We start from the raw sequence: 19,821 nt of genomic DNA, 5'->3' as shown, positions 1-19,821 counted from the left end.
TCTTTTTCACTGAGAAAGTCCAAGTACATACCTTTAATTTTTCTTGAAGAATTTGAACATATTTCTCTACACATTCATGGGTGTAGAATGATGAACACATGAACACATGAACACACACACATACACATACTTTTCTAGAAATAATTTCAGTAGTCTGTTTGTAGTGTTGTGTGATTAATACTAACTTTTGCATTCTAAATACTCAGTATGTAACTTGTAGTTACATCTACAAAGATTAGTCTTTTTTTGTCTTTCATTCCTGCTTATGGCAGAGCCTGTGCTGCCCTGATTACACTAATGTTCAAAGCTGTTTTAGCATTTATAGATTTATTCTCTCATTTATTATCCTCAGCAGTATAAAGGCAGCTTGAATACACAGTCTGAGAATTCCAGCGGAGGGGATGAAACACCTTACCCCCCGGGCACAAGCAATTTTCAAGCTGCAGTTCATATTTCCAGTGTTTAAGATACAATTCTGAGTCATGTCACCCCACCAGTTTTCCATGTGACCCCGTTGCTACATAGCTGGCAGGTAACTTTTGTACCTCCTGTTCCAACAGGTTGCCTGTTTCACAGAAGCCCTTTTTCCACGGGGCAGCAAGCTGGCATGGGTAGCCAGGACACTGGAAAGAAGAGATAAGTGAGAATTCCTACAACAATATTCTCAGGAATTTCAAATGCAAAAAGTAATCTTCTCATTAAATTAAGTTTCATGAGATAGTGCAGATTGCTGGCAAACTATTATGACTAGAAAAAATTAAATAACAATATTTTAGTCTGACTTGAACTTTTAGACAACTTTGGCTCCATCGATCTGAGCTGAAATAACTGATTTGAAGTCAGTGAAACATTGGTTGGTTGTCCCTCCAGTTGGCAGCTGGCTTCCTGGGATTTTTAAAGAGATACCTGAGATAATTTTTTTACCTCTGTATGACCAAAACTGGGTAGTGTCATTCCAGGGAAATACAGCAAAACTTGGAAATATCAAATGTTTTCTGAGAACAAGAAATATGGGGAATTAAAAATTATGCCAAAATATTCCAGTTTTTTCATGTTAATGCCTTGTCCCAGCTGAGGGTTTGAAAAGATGTTAAAACACCAACACTTCTTCTGTTTTGGAAAGTTTTGCAACACAGAGTCAATATCTCTATAATTCTTCCTGGACATGGCATAGTCTTGACAGTGCTTAGTGTTTCTCACTTTTGGCACACTCGTGCATGGCATATGATATGTCTAACATGTTATATGCAGGTTGAAGAAAAACTGTTTTAGAGCAGAGTGGCTTAATTGTGAGTGTTGCACATTTTTGTGCTAAACCTGTGGTTTAGGGGCTTTTATTTCGAAAGGAAAGATTTGCATGGTTTGATGATCTCAGCTAGCACACAGATAATGGGGATTTGAGTAGGTGCCTGCTTGCTTCAAGTGACAATTTATCAGTTTAGGCTTAAACTTGTTTTAGTGAAGTTGTGGCCAGATGACTCTCCCTCAAATCTGTATGATCATATGTTTGGATATATCTCCTGGAATAGGAGAGCAGTATCGATTTTGACAAATATTCTTTGATGTTTATCTGATGAAAGCATGTATGCTACAACTTCTGCTATTTGCCCGAATCTTTATTTGCTTACCTTGAGTCACTGCATGACTGACTTTTGCAATTGGTCACTAGATAAGCAGTTGGTACAAAATGCAAAGTTACTCTCCTTTTTTTCTATGTTAATAGAGGTTACAGATACATAAGGCGATTTTTGTCTTCTTACTTTATCATTCTGTTTTTCATGAGGGCTTCTTAGGACTGGAACATTAAAAAATGTAGTAATTTAGCTATTATCTACTACTTCTAAGAGTAATGAAGTATAATTATCACTGAAGTAGCAACTAATTGTAAAATCCTAGGAAATCAAATGGAGAAACAGTGGTAAACTAATTATGATTTCCATTTAATCCAGCGTTTCTATATACTAGAGAACAGATGTTTTAGAAACCCTGAACCCTTATAGCATCCTTCTTTGTTAGTCTTTTTAGCTTTCTATACTTCCATGTAATTTTAGAATAGATGTTCAGTCTTCTGATCACTAATTTATTACACATGACTGTGCACCAACTTGTTCAGCCTAGCAGATCAAGTATCTGCCTCGTACCAGATGTAGTAAAATGAAATCCAGCAGATATTATTCTTTTGATTAAAAAGCCTTAATCAAAAAGTCTAGTCAGTGTAGTCCTTAAGGCAAGTGCAGATGGATCGTTCTTTAACCACCTTACTCTCTCTTTGAGCTGAGGGCTGCATAGGTTGCATAAGTGATGGAGCAAGAAGCTGTCCTGAAGATATCTTCCCTTGTCTCTTGCCTGCAGCTGGTGCAGTCCCAAGTGAGATCAGAGCAATTTGAGTGATTCTGTAAAGGGTGAATGGTCTTCTAAGGGTTGCTTCACCAAGATGACTGAAGGATGCCCTGATCTTTCTCACCTCTGCCTGTTTTACTGATACCCTGCCAAAAGGCTGAGCCTTGAAATGCAGTGAATGCCCCAGCAATCCACCTTGAGGACGTCTTTGTGCACTGAGGCTTTCGGGGTGTATGTGTAAATGTAAGGATGTCTGACATTGCTGGTCCTAGTTTTAAACTTCTGCTAGGAAATGTGTGTGCATTTAGATGCCATGACTCAGACATTCTGCCAGGCCAGTCAGTTTATCTTCACTGCATCCACTGCAGCGATGTTGATAAAAGCACTTAAGTACTGCTTTGTGAGATCCAGCTCTGTACAGTCTTAAATTCACAAATATTAACTATATCACTTGAAATTATTGCATGGTAATGTTCACATCTTGAGAACAGTTTTTCATATTTGGGGTACTTCCGAATTTTTTCTTTTTTCTTTTATACTGGCTTCTCATACATTTGTCTTCATCTTACAACCTCATATTTTGTGCCAGTTCTTCTGGAGTTTATTTGTACATGCTAGCATTGCCTTTGATAAATATTCTAGTGTTATATGGGGTTATTAAGTAGTATTTTGTATTCTGGACATCCTGCTCTTCCTGCAGGTGCCAATTTAAAACTGCCAAGGGAGGGACTATAAAAACCATTAGAAATGAATTTCAATGCCAATAGTTTGGGTGTGAATATTACCTTTTTCTCTCAAAGTGCAGCAGTCTAGCTGCTTGTCTTATTTTGAAAAGCATGTCTTTATCAGTTGTCTATATTGCAAATTAAAGGCAATCTATTTGTGATTGACTTCATACCTGAAGATGCTGATTTTCAAACTAGGGTTGTTTGTTTCTCACCTATTTGCCAGGTCATATTTTTCGCTGCAACTCTTTCACTCCTACCATATAACCAGATTCTGGGGTCTGGTCTGTCTCTGTTTGGCACAGCTCAGTAAAGAGACAGAGCAGTTCTTCTGTCTTTAGCGTATATTAAATTCTCTGGGCCCAGGAGGATTTCCATGGCAGCTGGAATTCAGCTAATGAGAGAAAGTCCTTTTCTCCACTTCCTGTTCTGTGCTCCCCCTGCAGCTGATGCAGACTTATCTGGGTCTGGACTATGAAAACTGTATTACACCAAAAATATCCAGCAACTGAGTAATTCCACATTAGGCTGTTTTGCATTTGATCCACCAGTTCAAAATAATTGCTGTGTTTGATAATTTATTAGAAACAATCAAAGTAGTTAAGGAAGGTTTAATTAACAAATCAGAATGAGCAGAAGTTTCAGATTCTGAAACAGTGCTAAATTTTCAGTACCAAGATTTTTTGTCCTTACCTTGTCACAACTTAGAACCTTCAAAATTGCCCACTGCATTGATGAGCACTGAACTAAGTCTCATCCCACTAAGTTTAGATGAACATTTCCAGAAACAGTTGATGTGTTGACAAAGAGCACCCAACACCTAATTTACTATGTCTGTGTAAAAAATATGTGATACTTTTACATAACGTACGATTTATAACTGGTATTACATGGTGGTGGGTTTTTCTGCACATTTATAGGAACTCTCAGAGTTTTTTGGCTACATAAACTGGCTCACGACACTGTATTCTAATATTACATCTTTGTCCTTAGTAGAAATAGGAGGCAGGATTTTTAGTTCGAACCCAACACCCTGAGTTCTCACAAGTGCCTGCTGACTACTTTTGCCAAGTCAAGAGCAGAACAGTATGAACCACACTGAAGATCTTGCTGATTGGTGCTGCCAATAATGGAAGCCCAGCTAAAGTTATCCTACTTTGATTTTGCTTTAGTGAATGAGTCAACATAATGCTTGAGACATGAGGCTAGATGGAGGGCTTGTGTGTCTGCCCTTTGTGCTTGGGAGGTGATTGGTGTGTGATAAGGACTGTGGCAGGCATCCACAGGGAGCAGCAAGGTCAGAGCTACTTTGGTGTTTCTGTGTCTGCTGGTGTCACTCATAACTCCAAGGGGTTTGATAAGAGGAATATGTGACCATTACTGCTGATAACCAGTGTTCTCATAACATAAAACTGCCAATGATTTCATGTACTTGTGGTCATTTTTCTTTTAATTTGAATTAATTCAATAAGAATCCTTTAAAACTATTGTGGTCCCTACCATGACTTTGGTCTGGCTTATGCAGGTCTTTGCTCCCAGAGATGTCTGAATTTACACCTCCTCTGGCTGCCCTTACCTCCTCTGGTTCTACTGGACAGACTGTAAAAGTCTCCTCTATCAGGGACAGAATCTCCTTTCACTTCCCCAAACACCGTATGACTTCCTCATGCATACACATATACTTGGGTTATAGACGGGAAATGGGATTTTCAGAGGAAGGTGAAAAAAACAGCACCTGTCTTTTCTTGCAACCCAGATGGCAATTCCTCTTCCTCACATCTAGCTGTACCACTGTGTCTTTGGATGCTGACTGCAAAACCACTTCAGATATAGACCCTCTCTTTTCCTCTTGTGCCACTCTGAATACTCTAAGAAGTGAAGTGCAGGACCTAGTTTTCTGAATCCACTGTGTGTGATAGTAGCACTGCACCCCCTGCAGCTGGTGCAGACTTATCTTGGTCTGGACTACAAAAACTGTACTACACCAAAAAACCCCTCATCAACTGAGTGTGGGTTGATTACAAAATACATTCTTCAAAGGTGTAAAGTGAATGGCGTAAATAGAATAGGGGCTGTTTGTGACACTGGATTTAAAAAAAAGAATAGCCCACACCCCACGTAGAACATAGGTCACTGATTTTAATGGTTTCATTTTTTTGCTAATACTAGAAATCAGTTTTTATCCCATACAACTAATTCATTTTTGATGGCACATTCTGCTGGTTTTTTAGTAAAATGCAGTACCCATCCTATCCTGTAAGTTGTGCATATTGTATGTGAAAAGGTGTCTGCACTTCCAGAAAAGATATGCAACAGTTTTGTCTTTATAATGTTTGAGTTCTTACATAATCTTTTGCTTTGTTCCCATGTGAAACTCTGAAACTGTCCTAAGAATCCCCTTCTTAAAGCCCTGAAATCAAATATAAGGTTTTGGTGTAAATCCTTTATAATCCTTATAATAATTTTTTAAGTTTTGAACTTTTTACTACATCCTCTTCACCAGGGTAGTTTACCCCTGATGGTCTAATTACTTTGAAAAAGTACATTTATGTTTTCTATGAATGCATCCTGGAGAGGATTCTCCTAGATTTAAAGCAGTAAAAGGTCTTCACATACCACACACTTATTTCAAGTGACAAATGTCCCCTGAGCTATGCTTGGGGAACAGGAGACAAGCATTCCTGTTAAATGCTCTTAATGCACCTCACTCTCTGCATTGCAGCTGCTTCAAGCCAATGTGCAAGTGGGCAGTACTAGACCATCACTGGGGTGTCGCTCACTTGTCACTCACATTGGCTAGAGAGGAGTGTTGGACTTACCCTTATGTAACAGGTTACATTGACCCCTGGAGATGGTTGGTGCTGTACATTAAAACATATAACTGGATCCTCCCACCTGAGGACATGGACCAGGCAAGAGCAAAGCTGGATCTGGATAAAGTGCAGTAGTGGTTTAAATCAAGTTTTCCCTCCATCCATGCCTTGCTTCTGACCTACACAGTATCAATATTTGCATACTCCTTTCTTTGTTGCACTCGTGAGAAAAATCATTATTGTCTTTAAATGGGAAAACAAATAAATACACATTTTGGATCTTTTCATTCTTTCCCTGTGACATAGCCAGTGCTGAAGCCTATCATAAGTTTAAAGGAAATATATTTTTGGAAGCCTTTAATTAAAATCTGGGGAAAACATCATTGTAACTTTTTTTTCTGTAATTCAATTCAATAAGATTGCTTGTACTGCTAAGGGTTTTCTCGGTAGTGACTAATTTTTTCATTGGTAGATAAAGCCATTGCAGAAGCAAATTCATGATATTGGGACTTTACTTCAGGCATCAGATTTGCCTGATTGTTCCCTAAGATCAAAAGACAGATTTCCATTAAGAGCGGAACAGAGCAACTGACAGGCTTCTGAACTGATCTTAAGTTAGAAGCCTTCTCCACTTTGGAGAAGATTGGCTGGTATCAATATGGAGGCTTGCACTTCTCCGCTTTTTTCTTTTTTTTTTAGCTCAAGAAATTTGGAACTAGATGTTCTTCAAGGTCCCTTCCAACCCAAACAATTCTATAATTCTATGAAAGGTGTAACTCAACTCAAAGGGCAATGGCACGTCAAATTTGAGATTTTTGATTTTGCCTTTTCTTTGTTTATTTTAATGAATGCCACCGAGGGGCAGCAAATAGCAGCTGATCTCGTTAAAAACAAAACAAAGCAAAACATTTTTTTTTTTTTCCTTCAAAGTTGCATTTGCACTGCATTTGCAGTGTTATCTTGCATGAGGAACACAGCTTCGGGAATGGGGAAACCACCCTCCCCGAAGAAGGGAAAGCAGACAATGAACTGAGGCTAGGGATGATTAAATATTTGCCACTGAAACAAATAAAGCTTTGCAACAAAACATTTCCATAGCCTACACATCCACACACATTTCTGTTCCTTCCAACAGACAGGCACTTGCCCTTAATGTAAGAGGGTATTTTACTTCCTGCTCATGTCATTATGTAATTTCCCTTTTAATCTGACATGAGGAAATCGGTGCTTCTGGAGACGGGATACTGCCACTTTACCGGGCGGCTGTCGAGCGTTCCTGCGTCACTCTGATGTTGCACTAATTTCAACTGGGCATTTACATATCCTTACTGAAGTCCTGGGAGTCTGTTAAGCTTCGAGCAGACCCAGAGCAGTTACATGAGAATGGGAATAATCTCTCACACCGCAAATTGACTTCCCTCTTTGTAGCCCTAGACACAGTTTCCAGCTGCTTTCAGTCTTCTAAACCGTTGAAAGCTTTCCTAATCCTCGTGTAGGCAGCAGCCTTTATGTGCTCTGCCTCCCTCCCCTTCCTCCTGATTGGCGGGGCTATTCCATGGCCCAGCTCAGCCAACTACTCCATCCCTGGGCTGCGGTTTGAAATCAGAGTCAGGCGGACAGTTGCCTCCCCGCTGCCGACTTTTCATAGGCTGGGGAAAGAAGGTTGGGAAACTTGACATTGTCCTAGGACTCCCCCCAGCAAAGAATAAAAAGGGTGGGGAAATAATAGACAGGGAAGAGGAGGGAGGGAAACTTGCTTACTGTGAGAAACTTGATGGATTTCTGCCCTGCCGACAGCAGCGCGGTGTGAGCAGCCCCTGGCCGGCTGGATGGATGATGGGAATCTCACCATGAGGCAGGTAAGGAGCCACTGCCCGCCGGCTCCGGGTACTACCAGTCTCACTCCCTGCGGAGCTCGACTGCTTTTTTTTTTTTCCCTTCCTCTGTTTTTCTCTTATAATTGTAAGTTTCCGGGATGGGAAAAAAAAAAATATTCTTTTTTTTCTTTCTTCCCCCCTGATTCTCCCAGTAGGCAGGGATGCCATGCAAGTCATGGTACGTTTTAGATTTGTAGGGAGCATGGAAGCGGTTTGCGAGCTATGTAAATCAATTCCAGTTTGCCATGGTTTAAGTGCATTGTGTAGGCTGTCTCGCAGCCCTGCTTGTGACATGCGAAGGGAAAGAACTTGCTGTGTTATAAGCCTAAATATGCCAATAATTCAGCCCAGGGATAATTTATTAAACAGCTCTGCATGAGTTCCTTGCCTGCGAGGGCTTTAATCTTCTGATTGTTTTAAAATGTAGTAGTTTCAAGCTGTCTTGCAGCTTCACAAAAGTACTTTAAGATGGGTTTTCTAGAGATTTTTTTTCTAAGATTATTCAAATGAGGGTTTTTTTCGAGACCTCTATTCACCTGAGGAGACAAAAGGAGCTTTTATTTTCATTCTCACAGTTATAAGGCACAGTGACAAAACATTTTTGATTCTTGTTGTTCATAGTTTACAGCAACAATGTACACTTAGAAGAGCCCTGTGGGACGAAGAAAAACTGGCTGTATCTTAAGAATGAATCAAAGATCTGTCCTAGTTTAAAAAGCTAGTCCACTTCCGAAACTTGCTCATAATTGTTATTTTCTGGGTAGGCAGTGGGTAAATATGAGGAAATGAGAAGTTTTCTAGGTTTTCTGTGTGGGTGTCATTCATTCAAGTTCTCAGGGGGACTTTTATAGCACATGTCCAGGAAATGCATGCGTGAGGATTTTGCACCTGTAGTGCAAATGGAACATTTGTTTTATGCTCGCTTTCTGAAACCATGGTGGGAAATCCCAGTTTCCCTGCCAGTTTTCTCAAAGTTACAGGAGGTGAGGAAGGGTGAAGAAAGAGAAAATATAGGTGATAGGAAGAGGAAAGGTATTTCTTGCTCCCACTAGCAAAAGCACCACATTTTATAACTCTTTAAAGAGAAGGGAATTCTTGTCCTTGCAAAGCACAATGAAGGGCATTTTTTATACTAAAGTTGGTCAGCTGGATGCACGTAGTCATCAGAAATCATTATCGCCACAAGAGGGTACTTTGGCACAGGGGGTTACCAGTGAGGAGTGCGAAAGAAGCAGAAATGTTACAGGACGGCAAAAATGAAGTGTAAAATGCTCTGTGGAACGTGCACTTTACTCTCCTGAAGTATTTCTACCTAAAGAATAGGTTTCATGGGTAATGAAGATTCATAGGTGGTGGGTTAAAAGAGCAAGGCAAATAAGTCTAATAGAGTTTGGGGCGGGGGAGGGGGGAATGCTAAGGCACACACGTACCCTCCAGAAGAGGAGGAGGGATGGGGGAGACATTCCATCCTAAAGAGAGGTGCAGGCACAGGCGGGCTCGTTCTTGCCGGGCCCGGCCCGTCCCGGTGGGTGTGCGCTCCCGCCCCGCTCCCGCCCCGCTCCCGCAGGAGCGCAGCGAGGGGGACGCGCTCCGAGGGGCCCCCGTGCTCCTCGGGGGAGCGCCCGCCTGAGCCGCGGCCAGGGTTTGTTTAAACACCTGCCTCCGAGTGTGGTTTCTCTCTCCCGTGCCAAGGGAGCAGTTTGGGAGTATTTCTCTGGGTTCGGTTGGTTTGCTGTGCACAAATATTTTTAGTTTGGCAGGGAAAGTCTGTGGGCACTGTTAGGGCCCGAAGGACAAAATCCAGGGAGCTGATGTCAAGGTGGTGCTGAGCTACTGTGTGCATCAGCCCCTGTCAGCAGAGCTCGTGGTTTGGTGGGAACTGAAGGTTGTGATGGGCTATGGACTAACCGTATAGAATGTTTAGGAAATCCATTACACTTAGAAGCAGGCAAGTCATGTGCAGCTGGAGCTCTCATTCCTGCTTCTAGTTGGAAATTGCTAGGGGAAAGAGGAACATGCAGAGGGCGACTTTTCCATGGCCCTCCTAGTCAGAGCAACAGAGAGCTCTTTTTTACCTACTCTTCCACCCTACAGTCATCTTTCCCTATCTGTCCTGCTGCTTTCTCTGTCCTTCCCTTGTGCTCCCTTCCTCATCCTTACACCAGCTGGGAGGGAGTGGGTTAACTTCTTCATCTTCTCAGGCTCTGGGAGTGAGTGCTCCCATTTTGAGAGGCTCTTGGTGGGAGCTATAGCTCAATTTGGTGTTGCAGAGTTAACCATCAAGTACATAGGCACGTGGCAATGTACTGCAGGTGTTGCAATGAAACCATGTACTGTGCTGATGACTGATCTGACCCAAGGGCAACCCACAACGACTGAACAATAGCACATGGAAAGAGAATTACACTAATTTCCCCAGTGGAAGTGGAAAAATTACTGTAGAAATGTAATATGCAGCCTGTTGATAAGATTCAACCTACCTTACTACTGTGCCAGTCCAATAGTCTCCAGCAGGTCACAGGGGCTGGTGTAAATATTGCATTGAGATTTGTAAATGAGACAGTAGAAAAAAGCAGTCATTTTTAACTGATCATTGAAAACCTCAGCAAGAGGTGTCTTCTTGCTGTGTCATAGAATAACCTCACACATAAGGTCCAGCAACCAAAATAGGAGCATTTCTATCCTATCTGGGAAACTATGCTGATCACAATGTACTGGGAAAAGTTTAAGCATTCACAGGAAATATACACATTTGTGTGTGCTATACGACTAGTGTTAGGAAGCAGAAGTGCAATTTTTAAAGGTATCTAACATGGTTGCAAGAAAAAAAAAAGAACTAACAGACAAGAAAAAAACCTTTGCAAGTAACACTTTTTTTTTTTGCTTTTCAGAGTACTGAGTTCAGTTTATTATTTATAAAGTAAGGAAATTTGCAAGTGATGGAAACTCTTAAAGAGGTGCTCAACCTTTATGAAGGTAGTGGAGTTTTTGTGGCTGGACACAGTTATGTGGCTGGATTCCCTGAGTTTGCTGCAGAACTGGAGAGGGCACTGTGGGCTCTGTTTTGTTTCCTAAGCCTACTTCACAGAAAACGAAATGTTTGATGAATTTTAATACTTCATTTTCATTCCCTTTCAACCACAACGTATCCCTGAAGTGCAGCTCTCAGGATTGTCATTGAAAAAAAATGCAGCTCCTTATTTTGGCCTCTTCCTATTGAAGTACCATTGACTTTGATCGAGGCAGTCTTGAGTCTTGAGGCCTTTGTCACATAAAGACGTTCAACTGTTAACTGACAGGCCACCTAAAAATGAAAAACTGTGTTTCTAAGGCGCATAAAACCATTACAATTACTTATGTCTGCAGTCATATGGCTTTTAGTGTGCATATAATTCACCAAGTGAATAAAGGCTGTATACCATTTCAGTGCAAAACATATGCAAAATTCAAAATCACTCCCTTTCCTTTCAGCTGTTTAAGTTCTTAGCATGTGTTTCTTATTTCCTATTTTCTTTTGCATACCTTTTAAAATTCTTAATGCGTTCCTGTGTAGAAAATCTGTATTCTTAGCCTGAAGTTCTGTAATCCTTTGCCTGGCACTAGGAAATTATCTTATAGAGTTCATCCTGGGATGTTTTGTTGTTTGTTTGGCCTGTAAGGGAAGAAACAACATCTTGAAGAATGCTGTCCTTTTTTTGTGTGTATCATGCAGAATAAAGAAAACAAATGTCCAGAGTCCTCAGGCGGGGAGTGTATCAGTTAATTAGTGGCTGGACATTGCTCGGTAGGAAGCCTGGCAAGGATTTCTTGTGCATGTGTGTTGTCTGCTCCCTTTGATCACTTGTGTGGTAAATAGACATGCAGGGTAGCTATAGCAACATGTGCTGTAGGTTGGTGGGAACAGAGGGGATGGGATCCCCTGACAAAGGGTAGTTTGTTAGAGTGGTTGGTTCTGATTAGAAAAAGGTGGCACCAGTCAGGGCATTTAAAAACATCAGTTTTGCAAAACGTAAATGGATGTTATCAGTTTCAAAGTAATGGTTGTTTCTGTAGCTCTGCAAGAGTAGATCATGTGGAAGATTGGTGAGGAAGGGGGAGGGATAATAAAAAGCAGAAGCATAACCCGTTTACACTCCTGAATGCAAAAATATTCATGCTGGATGTGCTTTTTCTCATGGTGTTGCACTATCTATGCAGTTTGCAAAAGAAGCATTTCTAGGAGCCAGTTTGCTGCAGATGATGCTACCAATAGTTGTGTTTTTAAAATACGGCTTCAGGAGGCAGTGATGATAATGTGATTTTAAGTAGTGCATCTGATCCATTACCTTTCCCTGATTTCTAAGAGTTCTGTCTACAACTTGCTATCCCTGTTCCTATTTCAGCAGCCTACCTGTAGAGGTCAGACTTGAAGCTCTCAAAATCTTCCCACGATAGAATTTCAACCTAAGGCTATAAAAATACATATCCATAGTCACTTTCCTCATTAACTTTATGTAGAATACTTTTAAAATAATGTTGGCTTTTCAGTGTCAGGTTATTAAGTAACACCACGTTCTGCATTGATGGAAGCCTGAAATACATAAAAATTCAGCTTCATTTCACGTCTTGAACAGAACCCAACCTAAAGCTTCCATTAGCACCTAAATTATTTGAATGTGTATCTCCGTCTCTATGATCCCTACTAGGCCTCCTACCTTTGATGAGATCTGTCTCCAGCTCCCTCCCTCCAGCCTGACCAGCCCTCTGCTGTGCTGGCTGCCGGCTTCCCACTGCTGCCTGGTCTCAGGGCTTCCCCACTGGCAAGGGACAGGGAAGCAGGCAGTGCCACAGAGGGTTTCAACAGCTTCTGAGCACAGCAAAAAATTGTCAGACCTCAGAGTCCCTCCACAGAATAGCACGAGAGGTAAGGGATCTGCTGGAGGCTCGGGTCAAGGAAAATGAAATGCTGGGAACAAGGAGCTTGTGGTGGTAAATGCTCAGGGAATATGCTGAAGCTCAAAAAATGCTTCAGCTTTTGTAGAAACAGTTTTATTTGTCTGTGGGTGAAGTCTGAGCTGAGAGAAAGGAGCAGACCTGTATTCACATACAGCTGTATTAATTGCCTTTTGGGTGTGCGCTGGAGTTTGTTTGAACTGAATTTCAGACTTCGTAAGGTATTTCGTTCTTTAGCTTGTTTTTGGTTCAAAGTCTTTATTACAGTCATGCAGCTTAGAGCTTGTAATGCTTTAGCAAGCTGTAAGGAATTGCTGTATATTCCTGAGATCCCTGGCTTGCAGTGCAGAATCCAGCCTGCCTGAAAGCTGGGAAAAGGGCTAAAGGCTGGGAAGCTGATTTTGATCTCTTTTCTAAACAGTAAAAATAGTTCTTAATTCTTCAAAATTCTTCCTCATTTGTTGCCATGTAACAGTTGTTTATCATTAGTATTTATATCTTCCCAGGGGGATGTGGGAGGAGAGAAAAGCTGGCAAAGAGGCAATATTTGTTTGGCCCAAAAGTTTTATCAACTTTGTTGCTTGCATAAGTGTTGAGATAACTGGGTGCAAGAACGATTTTGAGATAGTAAAACAAATAAACGAAAGTCCAGGTTTCCTTCCTATAAAAGGAATAAAAGGACAGTAAATGAGGAGATCCATAGGGCTGATAGGATTTTTTTTATTGTAGTGTGATAGTCTTTAAGGAAAATATTTATGGAGGAATATTTTATGCCCCAGAAAGGAGCTGGTGACATGCTATAACAGTCGCTCCACATTTTGGGACAGGGAGGCCAACATATTTCTCGTGCCTTTGGTGGCAAAAACATCTTCCCATTACTCTTCACCCATGCTGCCTTGTGCTGCCTGTGCACCTGTGGGGCCCCAGCCTCCCCCCAGCACCCAGTGTCCGAGCAGGTGCCCATGACTAACAGCATTAGCTCATCTCTTTGGTCTGCAGGTATTTCATTACTGAACAGCTGCAGCAGCTCAGAGAGACTCCCCTCCCCACAGACACCCCAGAGTGGTAGGGCACGCTCATTTGTGATTCTGGCAAGCTGACGAACTTTGTAGACTCAGGTGAAGTGAGAGCTTGCTTAGATAAGACCACCCCTCCCCTCCCCCCCGGTTTTTTTAAACCTTTATTGGAGGCACTAGCCAAGACTGATGTTTTCTTTTAAAAAAACCTGAGAAATCAGTATTTTTTAGCAAAATTGTTCTCAAAAGAATTCTATTCTTTTTTCAGTAGTTATCCCATATGGAAATATGATTCCTTTTGGTTTTTTCATTTTGTTTTGGTGGTTTGGGTTTTTGTTTGGGGTGGGGTTTTCTTGGTTGTTTTGGTTTTGGTTTGGTTTTTTTTTTAATTTGGCTTGTTTTGTGTATTTTGGGGATTTTTCTTTCTGAGAGGTAATTGGAGACATAAAAAAATATAAAAGAAGAAGAAAAGAAAAGGAAAAGAGAAACACTACACATTTTCATACATTTGTATTTAGAATTTTAGTTGCCAAATCCAGCCACTCCATCATAAGAACAGCCAGCATCCCAGTTTCAAAGAACTCGTCATCACCAAGCAAGCTTCAAAAGTTTTGATTTTATCATTGGATTGTACCGGTCTTCTCTCCCTAAGATTATACCCTTATTGCAAAATCGATGTATTTTACACGGCATATGTACACTCTATTGATTTCTCCTTTGTGGACCACCAAGGTCTGCCTCTGTCTCCTGCCCCCGCTTTTTTTCCTCCTTTGTAACCAGATCTGGCTCCCTGGGTAGTGAGGTCTCAAGCCCTCAGCCTGGTCTCTGGTTCCACCTCAGTTCTGGAAGCAAGGATACAGACAGATCTCTCTCTTACTACTCATATTCCTGTTCCTGATGGAATTGCAAGAGGCTGTAGGCAGAAGCCTACGCAAATCTGTTAATAATCTCACTGAAAAATACCTGTGTTGTAAACCTGATGTGCAGAGGAACAACAAGAGTAGGGGAAGGGAAAGCTGCCCTGAGCAAGGAAAAGGACTGTTCCTTTCAGGGCAGTGCATGTGGATAAAGCTCTTGGGCAGGGAGATATCACTGTCAAACACAGACCAGGTTTGTCCATGTGATACTCGAGAGAGGTATTCCTTGGTTATGCCTTGTATCAAATGCTGTCGATACTAGCATGCATTTCCTCACTGACAGGTTTTGAACAAATTACAAAGCTCAAGTTTTGACTATACAGGTCAAAATTTACCATATCCCACTGTTGCCCTTCCCTGGTCTTAAACTTAAGAACTAAACACCATTTAAGGGAAAAGGGGTTTTTACCTCGGTATTTATTTAAGGACCTTAAGGTGTGTGGCTTCGTCCAGGTGGAATGGGCCAAAATGCACAATAGGTAGCATATACAATTTATGGACCTTGCAAATTAGAATATCTATCAAAGATTCCCAATGAGAATCTTAAATGAATAGCACAATATCCCCCCATCCCGAGGAATTCCTGCCTGGACGGGCTTATCTTAGTTTACAGGATGTGTTCTACAGAGGACCTTGGTTTCTCAGGATAGCATAGGACTTTCTGGCCCCAGCTATGAGGCCTCCAGGATGTTTCGTCTCCTGGCTTAACGGAATATTAGGACTATGCTAAATTATCAGGCTTAAGGCATTACAGGTATGCATGTTAAAAGCACTGAGGACACAGAAAAGCTATATAAAAGGTGTATAAAAGAAAAGGCAAAAAATCACTATGGCATCACCACCAGCACCTATTGAAATGGGTAAAGGGTTAATGACTTAATTTCTAACTGGAAAACCTCAGAATTATAATTTAGACAGAGATTTCAAACTGGGATTTGAACAGTTCAAAAGTGCACTGTATTGTTTTGGTCTAATTAACACAACATGGTGATAAGACATTAAAGCAGAGTGACAATACTATACATTGATAACAGGGGACATTAATGCCTGGAGACAGAGTCTACATTGTAAAAATCTGAAAAAAAAGAGCTTATTATATTAGATAGGTCAATGTGATTTGACCTAGTTTTGCTTTGCTGCTTGGAAATTATGTCAGTATTAGTTATGTCATCTCCTTGGATGAGCAATTTAACATCCTTTTTGCATTGCAGTGTTGTCCTAATATTTTATATATTTACTTGCTCTCTAAAAGGATCCTTCAGGCTAATTCTAGAGATCTGGGAAAAACTGATACAAAACAAAAACCTCCTGAAACCAGTTTCCCTTTTATACGTGTCCTCGGTGCAACAAAAAGGAGTGAATTTAGTCACAGCAAAATTATAGCTCTGAATTCTGAAAAGTATCTTGTCCCTTTTGTATTTAAAACTCAATAAAGTTCACAAATACAAAATGACTGTGCTAACTCATATAGCCACGTACACCTTCCCCATAAAGGTTTTTAATTGCTAAAACCCAGCATTTTTATCTTTACCTAGACACTTAAGTAAAATAGAGTGGCTTAAAGGAACCACACTATATACTTCCCTGAAAGGTAAAGTCTCATTAAAAAGTCGTCAGTATTTCTCTGGGAAAAACTGAGGTGTTTTTTTAAGTCTTCAACAAAATCACAAGCTCTTTTCTTCCTGTTTATACTGGTTTTTTCCTCTGCTACCATTTGACTTGTAAGGCAAGACTTTGCATTTGCCAGTGCTCACATTGTGGTACATCAGGGAACAGCCAGGGGATTAGATGTTACTGTTCTTTGCTCTAATGGAAAAAAATTGCTGTTACAGTATTTTGGTAAATGTTAGCTAAGGAAAGCTCCATCTCTTCCTTAACTTTACCTATCTCCTCACAGCTATGCCCCTTACTGTGTTTAACAAATGTAGGGTATTGCAAGGTTGCACCTTTTGCTTCTTACATTTCTTGATCCAAAATGGGCAGCTCTGAAGCCGGATTTTGCTTCTGCTGAAGTCAGTGTTATTGGGGAGGTCAGGTGGATCCCCCCCTTCAAAATACTCTTTTATTGTTGTTCAAATACATCTGTGAGTAAATTTGCACATTTGTGACAAATACTGAACAGATCAGGTGATAGTGAAAGCAAAATCAGGCTTTCTTTCCCAGTTTTTTTTTTTACAATTTTTATTTTAATTCATATTGTCTCAAATAATAAGAAAATTGTTCCTGAGTTTTAGCATGAGCTTGTTCCTTTCAGTTTCAAAATAATTTGATGAGTTAAGTAAGAGTTGTACAAGTTCCTCTTGTACATTTCCTCTGTAACATTTCTGCACAAATACATCTAATCTTCAAAAAGTCCTGCTTACTCCGAATTTGCAGCTTAAAAAAATTTTAAAATTGTAATAGCTATCTGAATTCTTTGAGCATATTTCAGATGCAAATGCTCTTGCATCCCTTGTTAACCAGCTTAATTGGAACAAAAGCCCAATATGAATGAGTGTTCAAAGGTGCTTCTTCTTTGCTGTAACATTTGCTCTTGATCCCTAATTAAGCCTTGTTACTGAAGGTTAAAAAATCCTCCAACAATTTAACTCTCCTTGAATGTCTTGACTGCAAGAGAAGCTGTCAGGGGAGAATTCTGCTATTGCTTCCCATGTGCCTCCTTCTTTTAAACAGAACTAATGTGTAAACTGCTTATGAAGGATTAGCAATGACTGGAAATAAATATCACATATCCCCAGAGCGGTAAAAGCATGAGGAGGATGATGACTGTGGGCTGACAACACAATTCACATAGCTAGGATGACTGTGCATGGTTAGGGATTCGTGGAAAGTTCTCACAGTACTCTGGAGACATCTGCCCAACCTTCTCTTCAGCACAGGTCGCTACAGCAATTTCCTCAAACAATACTGAGCACTTCCAGTGCTCGAGAGTCCACTGCATTCCTGGGCAGACTGTTCCAGTCTTCAGTTGCTCTCATGAGGAAGATTTTTTTTTTCCTTCAATTTAGACAGAATTTCTTTTGCAGCACCTCATGCCCACTGCCTCTTGTTCTGTCAGCAGGTATCCTTGTCAAGAGAGTAGCTCCATTTCCTCTATAACTGACTTTTTAGATATTCAAGGAGTGTGATTAGATCCCCTTTGAACCTTCTGTTCTCTAGTCTGAGCAAACCTGTTTCCTTCAGCCTTTCTTCACATGTGAAGTACTCCAACCCCCTAATAGTCCCAGTGGCCTCTGCTGGACCCTTCTCAACTTCTCCAGCTGAGGGGCCACAAGTGGTCACGGTATTCCAGGTGTGACCTTGTAAGCAGACTGAAATAGCCATATTTCTTGGTTTACTGACTGCACTCTGACTGGTGCAGCCCAGGAGGCTGCTGGCCGCCTTCCCTGCTGGGACACACCACTGGCTCCCATTCAGCTCACAGCCTGCCGCTTCCCTCAGGTCCCTTTCAGCAGAGCTGCTCCTTCAGCTCATCAGTCCCCAGATTGTGCTGCTGCTTGGGATTAATGCTTTCCAAGAGCAGAACATTACATTTCTCTTTGTTTAAGCTCCCATTATGGCTTAGTTGATAATGTTACTTTACAGCCTCCAAGAGGGACTTCCTGGCCAGCATAACAAAACAAAAACAAGCCCCCAGATTTTCCCTGGTTAACTTTATCTTATTGCATGATTGTTCACAAAGGGCTTTAGTTATTTCACAAGCATCATCTGTCTTTCTGGACCAGAACTCCTGCGGTATTAGATCATGGATTTTGTCTAATTTGTCTATTTCCATGATGTTTTTTATTGTGTGTTTCTATGAATTTATACCTCTAAATATTGTAGAAGAGTTAGCTTTAGGAAGACAGATTGTGTCATTTTGGTCTTGAAAATCTGGAAACTGTTACTGGAGAAAACGGGTTTGTGGAGAAATGTACTTTATTTCCCCATTTGTCTTGAGCTGATGATGCAGGTATGCACCAAAAGAGACTAATAACCAATGGTGCTGATTTTTTGCCTAACTTTCCCTTGAGTTTTCAGACTAATTCCAGTACACTTTCTTAGTCCAATGATTTTTTTTTAGCTCTTTGTATTGAGCCTTGTTGACCCCCACCATGGCACTGCTCTAGGTTTTCTATTACTGCCTCCTCACTACTCTCTCCCCAGTTTTTTGGCATTCTGCTCCTTCCCCAGATATCTGGACAACACCATACCTCTCAGAATTGTAAGGTAAATGCAGGGGAAGGAGAGGGGAAATGGTGTCTCAATCCCTCTCCTTTTTCAAATGTGCATTTAACCTCATCAGGGAGGTAGAACTCCTGGCACTGTCAGTGTAAAGCTGGATGTTTGATCATGACAAAGAAAACTGATTTGTCCTTTCTCTTCCTATCCTTGTAGCAGTGAACTGGAATTGCAATTTTTTCTTGAAAAATCCTAAAATAGAAAATCTATTTTAGCCTTTCTGGACATCTTTTGGCAGTTGTTTGTGCCATTGGTTGGTGCTATTCCAAGGGATGTCTAGGTGTGTTTGCTTTTTTAAGGTACTTGAGGTAAGAGAAGGGGAGGAGAAAGGAAGGAAAGAGGAGGTCTGGCTGTTTGTGTGCTATTCCTACAAAATAGCAGGGGAAGCAACTCTACTTTTCTTGAGAGCAGTACATTTTAAAATATCAGGGTGCATTCCTGAGACTAGACTAGGTTACTCAGAAAATAAAGTACAGAAGAGAGGGACAGAGAGAGGCCCAGAGGGAAAACAACTATGTGGGAGAGGAGGCCAGGAGGAGACTTTAGAAAAGGAAAAGATTAACGGTCTCTCTTCTTCAAATTGCATTAGGAAAGCAGAGCAGGCAGTCTTTGTCCAGAAACTGAGAAAGAATATTGTTTGAAAATCTTGAGGATGAAAACAGGATTTTTTAGTGGTACAAAGTCAGAACTTGCCTTGCTAAGCACAAATGAAAGAGAGAGAAATAGTACAGAAATTTCAAAAACTGGAGACAAAGAGAAGGAAGGTAGAAGACAGAAAGGTAAGAAGGATAAAGAAGGCCTCTGAAGGCTTACAAAGGGGGTTAAACACTTACAACCTCCATTGAAACTGTCTGGCCTTTCTCTTCTTGAAAGAACCATTCCCAGTTGCACGTGTTCTTCATATTTGCATCGCAGTGTAAAGGTGTAATGAGATGGTCAATGGAGTTTAGTTTTATAAATCATCTGGAAAACTATTTTCC

The 19,821-nt window shown here is 40.9% G+C and overlaps 1 protein-coding gene across 5 annotated transcripts in view; it reads left to right on the top strand.

Annotated features, from left to right (window-relative positions):
- Nucleotides 1-19,821, top strand: part of MID1 (midline 1) — a 251,547-nt gene that overhangs the window by 93,581 nt on the left and 138,145 nt on the right. The window contains exon 1 of one of the 5 annotated variants that reach the window (XM_032100632.1): nucleotides 7,468-7,737. The exons of 2 other annotated variants lie outside the window; for them this stretch is intronic. The gene's annotated coding sequence lies outside the window, so the exon portion shown is untranslated. Of the gene's footprint in view, nucleotides 1-7,467; nucleotides 7,738-12,551; nucleotides 12,659-19,821 lie in introns of those variants that run through there. 2 more of the 5 variants (XM_032100626.1, XM_032100629.1) reach the window with 2 other exon arrangements.

The sequence above is a fragment of the Corvus moneduloides genome, chromosome 2, assembly GCF_009650955.1.
Source record: "Corvus moneduloides isolate bCorMon1 chromosome 2, bCorMon1.pri, whole genome shotgun sequence".
NCBI lineage: Eukaryota > Metazoa > Chordata > Aves > Passeriformes > Corvidae > Corvus > Corvus moneduloides.
Note: the sequence above shows the minus strand (reverse complement) of the source record. Positions and strands in the feature narration are given on the sequence as shown.